Source organism: Labrus mixtus, chromosome 10 (genome assembly GCF_963584025.1).
Source record: "Labrus mixtus chromosome 10, fLabMix1.1, whole genome shotgun sequence".
NCBI classification, from domain to species: Eukaryota; Metazoa; Chordata; class Actinopteri; order Labriformes; family Labridae; genus Labrus; species Labrus mixtus.
The window spans coordinates 2,711,714-2,725,723 of NC_083621.1; the positions used below are offsets into that span (position 1 = coordinate 2,711,714).

Sequence of the window (14,010 nt, forward strand, 5' to 3'; positions counted from 1 at the left end):
TACTTATTAATACTGCTGGTCACAAAATAACACAGGTTGTATAGTTTTAAAACATGTGGTATTAAAAGGAACATATTGGTAACCTGGTACCAGAGATTTTAAGTGCACTAACAAAGACTTTGTCCTTTTTTTAACATCCCGTCTCTGCAGGTAACTTCTATGAGCTGAATGTAAAGCAAACTGTAAAAAAGTCAAGTGAAGGTTTTGTCTGATAGAGTTTTAAAAATAATTCCTTGTAGGTAAAGCGGTGATGTGTCTTAGTCCGACTTCTGGTTCAGCTTCTCCCGTATCCCTCTCTTCTAACATTCCCGTTTTACCTTTGATCAGGCCGTGGAATAAGGACAGGCGCTCACCCGTGACCGCTCAGTGGAACAGTCGACTCTGCAGAATTAGTGTCACACAGAGATCCTCTGGCGAGCCACTGAGGCACGGACAAAGACAGTTCATGATCTACGCCGAGCTGCTCCGCACACGTCCCAACGACTCCCATGCCGGTTGGAGAACGGTCCCCCTGACACTTGGTACTGTCCTACACCTCTGCACTCCTCTGAAGCACGGACGATAAACCATCTGTATAATACGCCATGAAGAAGTGCGTCCGAGTCAATTGGCTCTTCAGGGGCCGGCTGGAGAGGTTTTCAAGGATCGAAGTGAGAGTTTCTTGTTTCATGTCTGACATACTAGTTATTCATCAAAAAGGTGAGAGGCGCTCAGGTTTTTATGCTTTTCCATCGGGGGGATTTGGAACGGACGACCAAAAGAGAGAGAGAGGAACATTTCTCAGATTTCCTGGAACCAACAAGTTCAAATGAATGAATTAAGTAAAATGAGACGCAGCGTGTTTGTCATCAAAGCTCAGAAAGAAGGAACGATTCTGATGCTTCAAAAAAAAGATGGCTGCATGTGAAGACGAGTCACTTTCGAGTCAGAGCAGAATCAGCTGATTAGTGCTGCAATAAATAAGTAAATCATCTATTGTCAATTTACAAAAACTCACCTTTTTGTTTAAAATGATTTAATTATTTGAGCTTTACATCCTCATACAGAACAAACCTCTTTGATATTTAGGTGTGTCACATGTTTTATTGACCTCACACAGGTTGAGGAACTGTTTCCTGAGGTCATTGAAAGCTGCCTGACAGAATAATGTACATAAATCCTCCACTGATGCGTCACAATCGTGCAGCAGACAACAGAAGCGTCGTTTGAATTATTGATGGCTATTGTTTAAAGGGCCTGAAAACTCGTCAACAACAACTCGTCAACATCGAGGGTGTGGTTTGATTAAAGCGTACCGACAGTCACTAAAGAACGGACCAATCGTTCATGGATTCAGACCCAAATGTTGCTGAGTCCTGATTGGTGCAGAGACATAAATGACCCGCACCACATACCACTAAGTCCCGCCCACTTTAAACAAAACACAGGAGCAAAAAAATAGGAGGGACATTTCTCATGAATCCCACAAACACTGCTCTAATGAAAGTATAAACGGTGACAACATTACTCATAGAGAGTATTAGAGTATGAAGGGGATTTCAAATCTGCTCTTAACGGGTCATTAAAGTCATTTAAGAGGCAACATTTCCAAGTTTTAGCTTCTTATCTGTAAAAAAACAAAACCTTTTATACATCATAATAAATTCAGAAACCTATTTTTTTGATTGCTTTTGGTAAAAACAGGTAAATTGATGACATCACCTTTGACTGCAGGAAATTGTTTTCGGGTATGTCACATTTTTTGATTGTCAGCTAAACTTTGAGGGTTGTCATGATACCAGAATCTCTTGCCCTTCAGCCGCTCCACATATGGAGGTCGGCGCTCTCAGAGAAGGAGCTTAGACGTCCAGAATATAACTCAGTGGACTCCAGAAAGTACCGGAGCACACGACTCACTTCAGGCAAATTTACTTAGATGCAACTAACAAAATGTGCCTTCAGTGATTTGTGTGCTCCAGTACAGAAGATGAATCTCAGATATGATACCAGAAAGAATCAAACAAAACCGCTACCTGTTTTGATACCGTGTCAAAAGAATGAATAATCCCAACACCTAATGAATATATTTCTGCTCTTCTATCACTTCTTTATCATTTAATCATTCTCTCTTTATTGTTTTTCTTCCTGTCTTTCATTGCTTCCTTTCCAAAGCTTCTTGTGGACAGGTGTTGAGAACTAGCATGAATGCTAAAACACTTGAACAATGCATCTGGTGTGTCCAATGTATCTGTGATTTCCATGCCAGATAAAGTCTCTCCATATTTCTAATTTTGGGTCATTTCTTTTTTGTAATTACTTAAAATTGGAGGCAAACTCCTGCACAATGTTTAAACTGCACAAACACTTCTGCAACATTTGAGTTCAGACACGTTGCCAACATTTTTGTGACATTTAGACAGAACTCTCTCTCTCTCTCTCTCTGGCTTCAAATATGACCAAAGATTTGAAGATTTTTAAAAAGCTTTGGTGCTTTTTGACACTATTGATTATTGAAAAATGGAGATTGTATCCTTTTAGGCCATGTTGCTCTTATGTGTCAAGAGAGACAGGAAATGTTGGGAGGAGTGAGTCATGCAGCGAAGGGCAGAGGTCGGATTCAGACCCGCGGCCACTGCAACGAGGACTATAGCCTCTGTACATGGGGCGCCCGACATTACCGCTAAGCTATCTAAGTATTGAAAGTGTTAACAACCTTATGAGGTGTTATTTATATAAGAGACAATAACTCAGAGACGTTTCGTCTGAGGGGAGTTCCTTCACAACACTAAGTGAACAAACAAACACAGTGAGGCGGCCCCTGCCTCGGACTTCAGCTCACAGGCAGTTTGCCACCGCTGACCGGAATGCTGAAATGACATCTCCCTCACTTAAGCCTTTGTTCGGTAATTATATTTCCGCGGGGGGCGGCCGAACGAGCCGGCTCAGATCTCCCTGTCGGTGACCTCTGTAAATAACGGTAATAAAGAGCACACTTGTCGTGGGGCCGGTGTGTCCCTCCAAGACAATCCACCTGTCACCAAGTGGCCTGCCTCTCCCCCCTCCCTCCCCTCCTCTTCCTCATCTTGTTGTTGGCCATTTTCCGGAGCATAGATCAGACGCCTCTCAGCCACGGGGAGCGGTGAGAGTGGTTGATGGAGCTGCTGAAGATCACGGCTGCCTTCCTTTAACACAGGCAGCACCTCCAACAATAGCCGCCTCTGACAGCTTTGCATAATTCATAATGTCGAGTCTCTCTCCCTTTTTCCTCCTTGACGCTCCTCTCTCTCTCTCTCTCTCTCTCCTCTTTCAGTTCTCCTCTTTTTTTTCTTTTTCCTCCCGGCGCTCGGGGAGAGAGAGAGAGGGGAGAAGGAGAAGCGGGGCAGTGTTCCATCAGATGCTGCCTGTTTCCCCCTGACACCACTGATTTTTTTTTGGAGACACACAAGTGTTTGTCTGCCGCACGCTGCCCAGACCCTGTGAATCCTGGATGCCCATCTGAACCAGATTGTGTTGGTTCTTTATTGAGGCTTAAAGCCTTAATCTGCTCACTGCAACACCACGAGTGGAACTATTACCTAAAAATACACAAAAAAAATCGAAGACAAGACGATCGATTGTTGATCAACTGAGCCGACTATTTCAATGTTTTAGACAAAGTGTTTCTTATTGGAGTTTTATGGCCCTGGAACATGTATAAAAGCATGTTTTTATCCATCTCTTTCAATCATTTCAGATTTCTTTATGTCTAACCCGTCTACACATTAGACACTCGTACAGGCAGCTGCTCGGCGGCTCTCTATGATCCTATTTAGATTGATCTCAAATAAAAACCGTATAAGCTTGACTCTTCATTCCTTCTGCAGCTAAAGGCTCAGGCTTCCACTGCTCGTGTCATGATGATGCACGGTTGTTGATGATGCCATAACATCACTGTACATTTGGTAGAAAAAATGGAAATATCCTGGCTGCTGCAAAATGGCTGCAGGAGGGTTTTCATTTTTGTCAATCTTGCCATTTAAAGCTCTTTAAAAACAAAACTTTGAGAGCTAGAGTCTTCTTTCTTTTTGCAGCAGAATGCTCCAGGTTTGGTCTTTCACATCTTCACATTAGGTTATTGTTACATAAATAAATCTGTAGTAAAATACAGTAAAACAACAGTTAGGCTGCTGTAAAATGCACTGAGAAGATTTGTTGTTTTTAAAAGTTTAAATAAATCAAAAACTATAAAATAGCTTGTATTCTTTGTGCCATAAACAGGAAGACTTTAAGTCTTTGGGATCATCCAACTGTACGTTTGATGATGACTTCTTTGTGTTACAATACGATACATGTCGTGTTAAACTTTGAAAAAATGTGTGTGCACAGAGCAGCTGCAATGTGGCCACAGCACAGGAAGTTGTTTTCTGCATAATCCTGTTTAAAACGCTACAAAATGAAACCATAACACCTAAAGATAACTTACTAAAGTTGTAAAATATTAGAAGCATTAGACGATAACTAAAAGCATATGGAGCTATAATTGTGGCAAAACTATTTGAAAATGCCTACACAGATCCGCAAAATGAGTAAAAAGATCCACAAATGTGTGTACTGATCTGCAAATATGCAGAACATATGAAATGTTAACTTATTTAATAATGGCAGTAAAGTGAGTTGCTTTTTTTTTTACACACAAATCATCGCTTACAACTGAAGCGGGCCTCTCCATTGGCCGTCGTGTTACATGTGACCTTTGCGACACCCCTGCAGCACAAGATCTGCAAATGTGTGTATGACGATCTCAAGAGTGTTTAAGATCCATAAAAACAAAAACTATACCGCACAGACGGGGACTGGGAGTTAAAGGGTTAAATATGCACAGAACGTGACAATAGAGGGCAAACAGACGCAGACGGGGAGGAGTGGAATAAAACTAAAATCAGACGGCATTTACCAGCAATTAAACATCAGTGGCAGCGATATCTTTCGCACATGATGGTGGCGGATGAGCTAATAACACAAAGTGAGACTCTCCGAGGCCGATGATGAAACCCGGGCTCCATCTGAAGTCTCTCGTCTAGTGTGTCTGAGGCAGAATATTCACAAGTAGGAGTAAAGTGATGCAAATCTCTGATACAGCCGCTTCAGATTATTCCACGCACATGGAGCTCGGAGCTTCATGATCCCTCGTAGTTTCAGGACACTTAGTCGACAAACAAAGTGACTGAGACGACGGGGGGAAAAAAACACAACAGAAAACAAGAGCTGAACTCTGAGCTTCGTTTTGGTTTTTCTCCTCTAACTTCTCTCGCGTGTCATCATCGGTAAATAACAGCGGTCAACGTCTAATCCTCACCATTTTTTTTTTATATTGTCGCAGAGAATGAAATAATGCGGGAAAAAAAGGGATCTGCCGAGTGCCAGGATGTAACATAATAAGCCGCACAAGGTTGTTTACAAATCCCCCCCAAATAACCCTTCACCAGTGACAGTAAGAGTTGTGTATTCATTGAATCTTTAGAGAGAGGGGAAACCGCCTGCACAGCCAAATTCATTTTTTAAAAATGTAATTGCTAGGTGTGCAGACAATCGCAAAGAAGAAAAAAAAGCGCAGGGGTTTTGTGAGGTTCCTCCTGCAGTATCTTCCCCCCCCATCTGGAATGGTAATAGCAGGTTATTCAGTGCATTCATACACACAGGCACAGTGTTTATCTGTATCCAAGGCTACTAGTATTGAACCAGACTCTTATCAAAAAACAGACGCTGCCTTCCATATCACACACCCAATTACACCACACGCACTTAATTCAATGGGCCCGCCGTTTGCTATTTTCTCAATTTGGAATCTCTGCTGTGTTATTTCACACCGGGGGCGGGCGGGCGGGGGGGTCTAAGGAAGTAACGATGATCATGTACATTCGCTTAATTGAGAATCTTGCAAGACGGTAGTAGTAAACGATTGTCGCCTCGTGCTCGCTCGTAATGAATTGACTCCACGGTGTGCGCACAGACCTGTGGCAAAATTACAGACGAAGCCACGATCGACCCATTGTTACAGGAATAGATTAAATTGTGGCAACACAGGGCGTGCATTGTGATGAAGCTACAGAGCAATAACGACGCCGCTGAGGCCGATTGGACGAGAGACACGCCCGCCATTCCTGTCCACAACAACACATCTGGTAAACAAATGAATATAATAGAGGAGTTTAAAAAGTGGTGCAGGTGAATTATTTTGTTCAGCTCAACAACGGTGAATTGCTTCTTTTTTTTTTTTTACAAATACCCAGTCAAGTATCGGCCTACCGCGATGGTCTAATCTGGACATCTGGAGACGCCATTGTTTTACGAGTGTCGGCCTCTCAGAGAGTGGCATGAACGACATCTCAAATGCTGCGCGCATACAAACCTGGCAACCGGATAAAAAGTCAAAGTGCTGACTCCAGGTGTCATTCAAACAGCATCTGACGTGATTGGGCAACAAACTAACCCCTCCCTCTTTGAGCACGTGCAGAGGAAGACGGGATTCACAAGCAGAGCGAGGAGGGGGGGAACGCTTGGATACTGCAATGGGAACGCAACATGCCGGTGAAGCTGTGACTGCTGGGAAGTATCAAAACCGAGCCCTCCGAGCCCGCTCCTGCACCCCGCGCATTAATGGAATCGTTACAAAGGGAATCAAAACACTCGCTTTAATTATGTGAAACTAGAAGAAATACAAATTGCTTGCACACAATGAACATAATTTTTGCACTTAACAGAGAATAATATATCGAGTGTGTTTTCTCTTTAGGCATACGGTGCCACATTAAAAAAAAAAAAGTAAAAGAAGAAAAAAACATGATCCATAAAGAAACTAGAGGGTTTTATTCTCCAGTTGTCAGCGTTTTAAAAGGAGTATGTAGGTCATGATGGTACACTATCAGAATACTGAGAGACTGCAGGCCTTATTAAAGAAACATCAATCTCAAGATTCACCAACATCACACTGGTTTTTCTCTACTTCCAGGGGTGAAAGCTCCGAGAGAGTCGGCCCTGTAGCGAATGGCTGAGACCGGCTTCCCGAAAAAGAGCACGCGGCTCTCTGCTGGAAGTGAAAGATTGCTGACCTGTATGCCATTACAGTGACTCCGAGGCGCCAGTTTTACACTCTCCAATGGTCTGGTGTTCAATATTTGCTTCTTCTTCACGCTGCTGTTAACAAAAAGACGCAGGGGAAGCTTGTTGCTGAACCAGCCGCCTCTGCCTTGTCCCCTTCATCCCTCTCCTTCTTCCTCCACCAGCATCGCAGAGATGGCGTCAACACAGCCATTGAGGTTGCAAGCGGCTCCATGGACAAGCAAAGCTGACGCCCAACCTCCAGCTGGGCTGTCCAGGGGGGCTACAAAAGAGCGACCTGGGGGCCCTTTGGCGGGTTGAAGCTATTCTGAGAAAAAACCTCCTCCAGGCCGGGCTTTGTGCAAAAAAAAAAAAAAAACCTGAAGAATTCATCCCAAAGCATTTGGACGATTTAAGGCACCATGAAGTTTAAAAAATAAAATATTTTAATGCAAGCCAAATCACAATCATAGTCATAATGCTGACTCACTCGAGGTTTGTGCATCGCGGTGTCTTTGTAACATCCTTTAAATAAGTAAGATTTCCTCTCTTTGAATATAATGCCAGTATTTCTCTGCACCTAGAAACGGCACAGGTATTCATTCACCCAGAGCAATTTCCACAAGCAGAGAGCACAATGCATTTTCTATTTTGTTCTCCATGCGACCGGACTAAGCACATTTCTGTTCCAGTCTCTCTCTCCCCTCCCAGGCTCAGCAGCACGGCGCACACGCAGAGGGAGAGTTGTACTGCTACAAAGTGAGGCCCCTACTCCTCAATCTTGCCACTTGGTCTTGACCCAGAAAGTCCAACAGAGCATGCTGGGCCATAAATGTTAATCTGGAGGTTACAAACAGTGTGAAACGGCCGCCCGCTCCCAGAGCCCCCCGGACCAGCAGGACGCCGTCCTGTGGACTCGGCTCGCAAGGTTTGGCTTTCATCTCAGTCTGCTTTTTGGCCAGCGGTGAATGTTCAAAAAACAAATCCAAGAGCTGCCATGCTTTTAAATCTTTCTTTATGTGTGAGGAACACAAACACGGCTAAAGAAAAAAAGCTTCCATTCTGTCAGAGACGACTACCACCGGCCTCGGCTGATTTGTCCGTGAACACCTACGCACAGTGCATCACCCCTGGTTGCACTTTGCACAAACATATGTGCACAATAGGTTGCAGGGGATGAATTTTCTTGTATGCACTACACATCAGGTCATGCAGGGAGTCTACACAATAGCCGTGAGGCGGGTGTGTAGCACTCGTACCCTTGAGGACGCTCCGCTCTCCTTTCCAATCAAGATGCAATGGCAGGTGTCACATTATACAGAGCTCACACTCGGGATGGAAATCACTATGTAAATATATCTTTAAGTTAATATAAAAGTCTATTTATATTCCTCGCCTTTACTCAATAAAGGAAGACACACACATATATTAATTTAATCTGAATGTACAAATTCAATAAAAGATGTTTGTTACTTGGAGGAAGCAATCTAAATGTGTTCTGTGTGAGGACTTTAAAAACACAAATCAGGACTTCAGAGACGGAGAGTAAAGTACAAACAATCCCAACTGCCTGCACACATATAACGTGATTTTTTTCTTCTTGTGCAGCATACAATGTAGTTAAGGACCACAGTGGTAATGCATCAAGTGCTGTCACTAAATAACCCTACTCTAAGCACATTTCAAGAGCGTGTAATCCCCCCCCCCCCCCCAACCAAAAAAAAGAAAATATCCAAGGGTGACTTTCAGCAATTATTTGGCAACTTGCATTTTTTTTTTCCTGCTGTAATAGTCACATCCTCTGCGTCCGACCCCAAATAATCCTCTGACTTAAGGTCATGAAAAGCAAATATAGTGACCATGTGTCCTCTGATGGAGGTTTTTTGTCGCCATCATGGACGCCTGGTTTTCTTAACTTCCAACGCTCCTGGATTCATCGTGGCATGCTTTACTTTCATGCCAACTATTTATCATTGTGTCTGGCTTTTTTCTCGTGGGAGGGGGAAGAGAGAAAAATGCACTGCGAGAGAAAAAAAAAACAGTTGAGAGAGAGAGAGAGAGAGAGAGTGCAGCAGGAGACAATAGGCCCGGGCTGGCTTGTGTGTTAATAGTAACAGATTAGAGGGCGGCAATTATGTAAAGTAAATATGACATGGAGCCCGTCCGTCGAGCCGTAGGGAACTGTGGGTAGTTTGTCAGGCTGCATTAACCTTCACGTGTTTGTTCTGATGTGTTGGAACAGGCCGCTCTCTGCCGTCCTGTTTGCCATATCAAATGTTATAATTCATAAGGTCATCTTCCAAAGCCACCGTCCGCATCAACAAGTAATAAAGTGAGATATTACAAATGCAGGGTTTTGGGCTTTGACTCCCCCTCCTCTGTATCTCTCACATCTTGTGGGAGTCATTTTTTTTTTTTCCAGACAGAGAGGAGTCATCTTGATTGCCCCTTAACAATCTATAAAACAGTTTAGGGCCAGGGCATTATCCCTAAAGGAGGCAGCTCTCATCACACAGAATATTAAATTCTCCACAGGAATAATGAAAGGGGGAAATTACTTAAGGATGGGAACATGGAGTGACAGTGTTGTGTACAACACTTCTTGCAATATTCCTGAATTAATTAGATGGATTTTTAAAGCTCTGAGCGTGCTAAGAAAAATCACCTCGAGATTTTTTCCTCTGCTCAGAAACCCGCAGTCACCTGCCTTGATTAGTGGGATTAGAGAGCAATGAAGTTTGAAGCAGAGGCATTAGACTAAAGCCTCGATAAGGGGTCGAGGCGGCACGCTTTAAAAATGTCTCACTGCTCCGGCGTGCAATCATCTGCTACATTATGGCACAGTGTACACTTCTGTGGGGTTAGCGCGGCTCACTGAAGGGCTGTGCAGAAATGTGTTGAAGAAAAGCCTAGAAAACTGTTCTCACTTTGGGTTTCTGGAAGGATTTAAACTGTTGGTGCCAAAGATTGTGACAGAAATCTATTCAAGGAAGTCCGTTTAAATGATCACCAGTGTCTTGCAGGGGAGGAAAAAAAGCATTATACAAGCTGTGCTAATGTTCTGGTGCCCTACTACAAAACCACATGTTCAATATCCCCCCCCAATAAGTGTCACTGTAATGCTGTTACAAGCAGACTGCTCCTCTGCCAGTTCAGGGGGGCTGCTCTTTCTGTTCGTATGCGACCCACAACAACAAGCCCTTCAGCGTGCATCAGTCACTGCTCGGCCCTTTAAGTGTTGAAGATCTGTTTTACTCCTCTCTCCTCCAGTCCCTGTCAGGAAGGAGGAGGAATATGCATGAAACAGAAAGACAGCCTCAGCTCGCAGCAGTTCCTCAACAGCACTCCAGACAATAACCATAAATCAGTTTAGCCGGTATACAGATATACTTGTCCTTCAGGGCTATCATGTGGACACAGATGCGTCTTGTTTGCAGCTTGCGTTTTTAAAAGCCTGATCCGTGGGGCCACGCTGAAATCAGATCTTCATTTTTTTTCTCGGTGGCTCAGACGGCGGCTCTGAGACAAGTCAGTGTGTTACGGCGCTGAGACACAATAAAGATAAACCCATCAGCTGAAGTGCAAACCATTGTGTTTATTTAACAGCACTTCCTAAAGACTCAAATTTAACAATCAACCTAACTGGTCTGAGGTATGAGCCCTCGTCTCTTAAAGCTGAGAATACAACCCAAAAAGTTGTCCACACGTCCAACCCAAGAGGATCTTTTTCTCCAAAAACTAACCTTCCTAAAGGCCTCGGTCTCATTCATTCCGCTGAAATGTCCCCCCCCCCCTACCTGAGGCCGCTGAAAGCTCAGATTTGGTCCATTTTAGAGAGGCAGTGTGTAAGCTCATGGACACTTGAGTTATTAGTGGATTGAGCGGTTTATCTCTGCAGGTGATTTACACCCCAGCGAGCCTTTCAGGGCTTTTATATAACATTTTATGTGCAGATAAATTCACTTATTGGAGCAGAGCCATCCCAACTTGTCAGCCTCCTGGTTAGATGTCTTGGGGACACTGAGGTGAGGGGGGGTAGATGCAGACATGGCAGCTCTTATTGTCATCACTGAGAGAGAGAGAGAGGAAGAAAACCATACCAATGGATGCTGAAAGATTCTCCCCATGTTCCATCTTTAACAAAAGATCTTGCAACTCTTAATCGGTTGACTTGCACACAATAAGTCCTTCTGAAGGTTGAACTTTAACGTTTATAAAAAAAAAATGGCATCCATCTTGCTCAACACTTGCACTCAATAAAGATTTAATTCTGCTTTTAAAAAAAATTCCACAGGGTACGAATCAAAGTGTGATCTAATGCATTTTAGCAAGACACTGATGGAGAATAAAAAAAGGGGGGGGGGTGCAGGTTTCGGCTCCCTCTTGTCAGGGGACTTGGGTTATTGCAACAGAGCGTACTGGCAAAATTAGAGCCCTTTATTGAACAAGGACCAGCCGCTTCTGCCATTTATTCAAATCACGGGGGTGACATCCGTTTAAAGGCGAGAGTAATGCTTCAAATAAATAACTGACCTGCATGTGGATCCAGGGAGCCTGTCCGAGGCGAGAGGCGCATAAACTTCCAGCGGTGGTGCGCTGTTAGTCCAAACTTGCGACCGCGACGCAGCGCGCCTGGTGGTTGCCTTTCTCACAATCTCAGCGCGTAGCTATTTGGCACAGTTGAAAAAAATCTCCTCGTAGATCTCTACAGACCTCCCCTCTTGGCTCGTTAACACCGACTGCACTCGGGAGTAGTAGACCTGTGTGAGAGCTGGGCTGCTCGGTGCGAAAACGCGTCTCTGCTCACAGATCGTCCCACAGTCCTTCTCCTCCAGCAGATACTTCCGACAATGCAGTTGTCCCCCCCCTTTACAAGAGGCAGCCTATAACACACTTACGTTTCCCGTCGCCCAGCAGCAGCAGCAGTGCATGATGTTTTTTTTTTGTTTTTTTTTAAAACCCCGCACAGTTAAGTGTGTCGGTGAAGGCTGCGGAGGCTCAGCAGCCGCTCAGCTGCTCTATTGTCCGCTTGCACTTGTCAGCTGATAAACTGCGCATCCCCGTCGCTTTTCCTCCGCGTCGCATCTGCTCTGCCTATCAGCTCCTGTGTAACTGCTGTGGGGCCGGGGACACAAAAAAAAAGAGAGAGAGAGAGAGAGGGTCAAGTGTGACCTCCAACAACAGCATGCAAAACAGCTGCATGTGTCAACACAATTAGTTCAATTAGTGGCAAAAATAAAATGGTGAAGAATTCCTGCATCTGGTAACCTATCACCTGCCTGCTCATGATGAGTTAACGTTCATTATAAATGCTAGAAAAATACCTCTAAAAATCCAATTGAGAAGTTTCTTTCTGTGAGTTACAGCTTCCTCTCAGCCTCTTCTTCTCTTTTTGTATTCACAAGCTGCTCATTAAAGCTTACCTATATGGTAGCAGGCGTGCTGCCACATAATTGGCCACCTCTAAAAAAGCTCAAATTTCTCACCTTCACTCTGACAAAAGGAAGAAAAACAAATCAGGGAGGGGGAAAAAAAAGGCAGACTGATGTAAATAAATGTGTTATTTCTCACAGCAGCTATAAGGGTTATTGGAGCTGTTAATTAAACTGTTAGATAAACAAGAATGGTTTAAAAAAGACTTCAAATTAAAAATGTAGCTTCCAGACTGGCTGTGGAGGGAAGGTTTGAGGCATGTTGTTTGGCTCTATACAGCAGCTGTAGTGGAAGTGAGCGTCGTGCGATCACTTCTGTTTTAGCTCGCACAAACAACAGAAATGATCGGCTTGTGCATGCGAAATTAAGATTTGACCTTTCTTTAAGTCACATTAACAGACAGTAGGATATAAGTGTGCTTTCATGAGCCTCTCTGCAGGATTTCATCGACAGAGTTGACGTTTTTTAAGCATTCTGTCAGAGTGGAAAAACTTCATCTTGATGAGCTCCAAACACACAGATAAGTACACTTGCCTTCGGGCCATTTTCAGTCCAAAAAGAGATTTTTCTTTTTGTGTGTGTTAAACTTTGAATTAGCTTTGTGATTGAAGAAAAAGACCCTATCTCATCCAGGCTTCAAATGATAGCATTTAGAGGATGGAGCGTGGAAAAGCAGAGTTTCATTAATTACAAAAGCTTAATCCCACTAGAAAGGCGTTTTTGAGGCCGAGACGTTTTTTGATTCTGAGGGGCGAGCGAGGAGAGAAAGACTTAACAATACCAGTGGTAGATCACAGACCTTCAAGCTATGGTCTGCAGGCCCCCAGAGGCTCCATAGGGGGGCCCGGCTACTGCAGCTCTGACTGGGCATTTTTTCTTCTTTTTTTTTAAATCCCCTTCCTGAATTTAGCCCACGTCGGACCACATGCGGTGATGAAGTTATCACTGAGGACAGCTTTTCTCCGAGCCAAAATCAGCCCTGGCCTTCTTTGCTTGATTCTTCCATTATAGCCGGAGCACATCAAAAAAAACTCGCCTCCATCAAATGGCATTATCTGCATGAAAGGCAACTGCGTAACAATCTATCTCCAACTCTGCCATTCAATCTTCAGTCAAGGGCGTGCAAAAAAAAAGAGGGGGAAAGAATGAAAGGACATTAAAAAAAAAAGATTTTTTTCTTCTTCTTCTGCTGAAGCCAACACCCCCTCCTGCTCCCAGCCTCTCCCTCTCCCCCCCTCCGTACTTCTCGTCAAACTTTTTTTTTTTTCCCTTTTTCTGTAATATTCTTGGGGGCTCTCTACACAGACTGTACATGGATGGCAGTTACTAAGCAACATATTCACACGTTTCCACCGCACCAAGGTTCTTTCAAGTTTTGCCACACCAGAGGGTTAATGATAGTTTAACAGTCCTTCACTTCCTTGAGCCAGAGAGAAAACGGCTCATTCTGCCTCGACGTCCCCCTCACTACTTTTTCCTCTTTAGTTTGCATCCTTGATACAACACAGATTTCCTCTTTTT

The 14,010-nt window shown here is 43.9% G+C and overlaps 1 protein-coding gene across 5 annotated transcripts in view; it reads right to left on the reverse strand.

Annotated features, from left to right (window-relative positions):
- Window positions 1-12,118, reverse strand: part of si:dkey-237h12.3 (teneurin-3) — a 186,729-nt gene extending 174,611 nt beyond the window's left edge. For all 5 annotated transcript variants that reach the window (XM_061047579.1, XM_061047578.1, XM_061047577.1 and 2 more), the window contains exon 1: window positions 11,590-12,118. The gene's annotated coding sequence lies outside the window, so the exon portion shown is untranslated. The remainder of the gene's footprint in view (window positions 1-11,589) is intronic.
- Window positions 12,119-14,010: the final 1,892 nt, after the last annotated feature.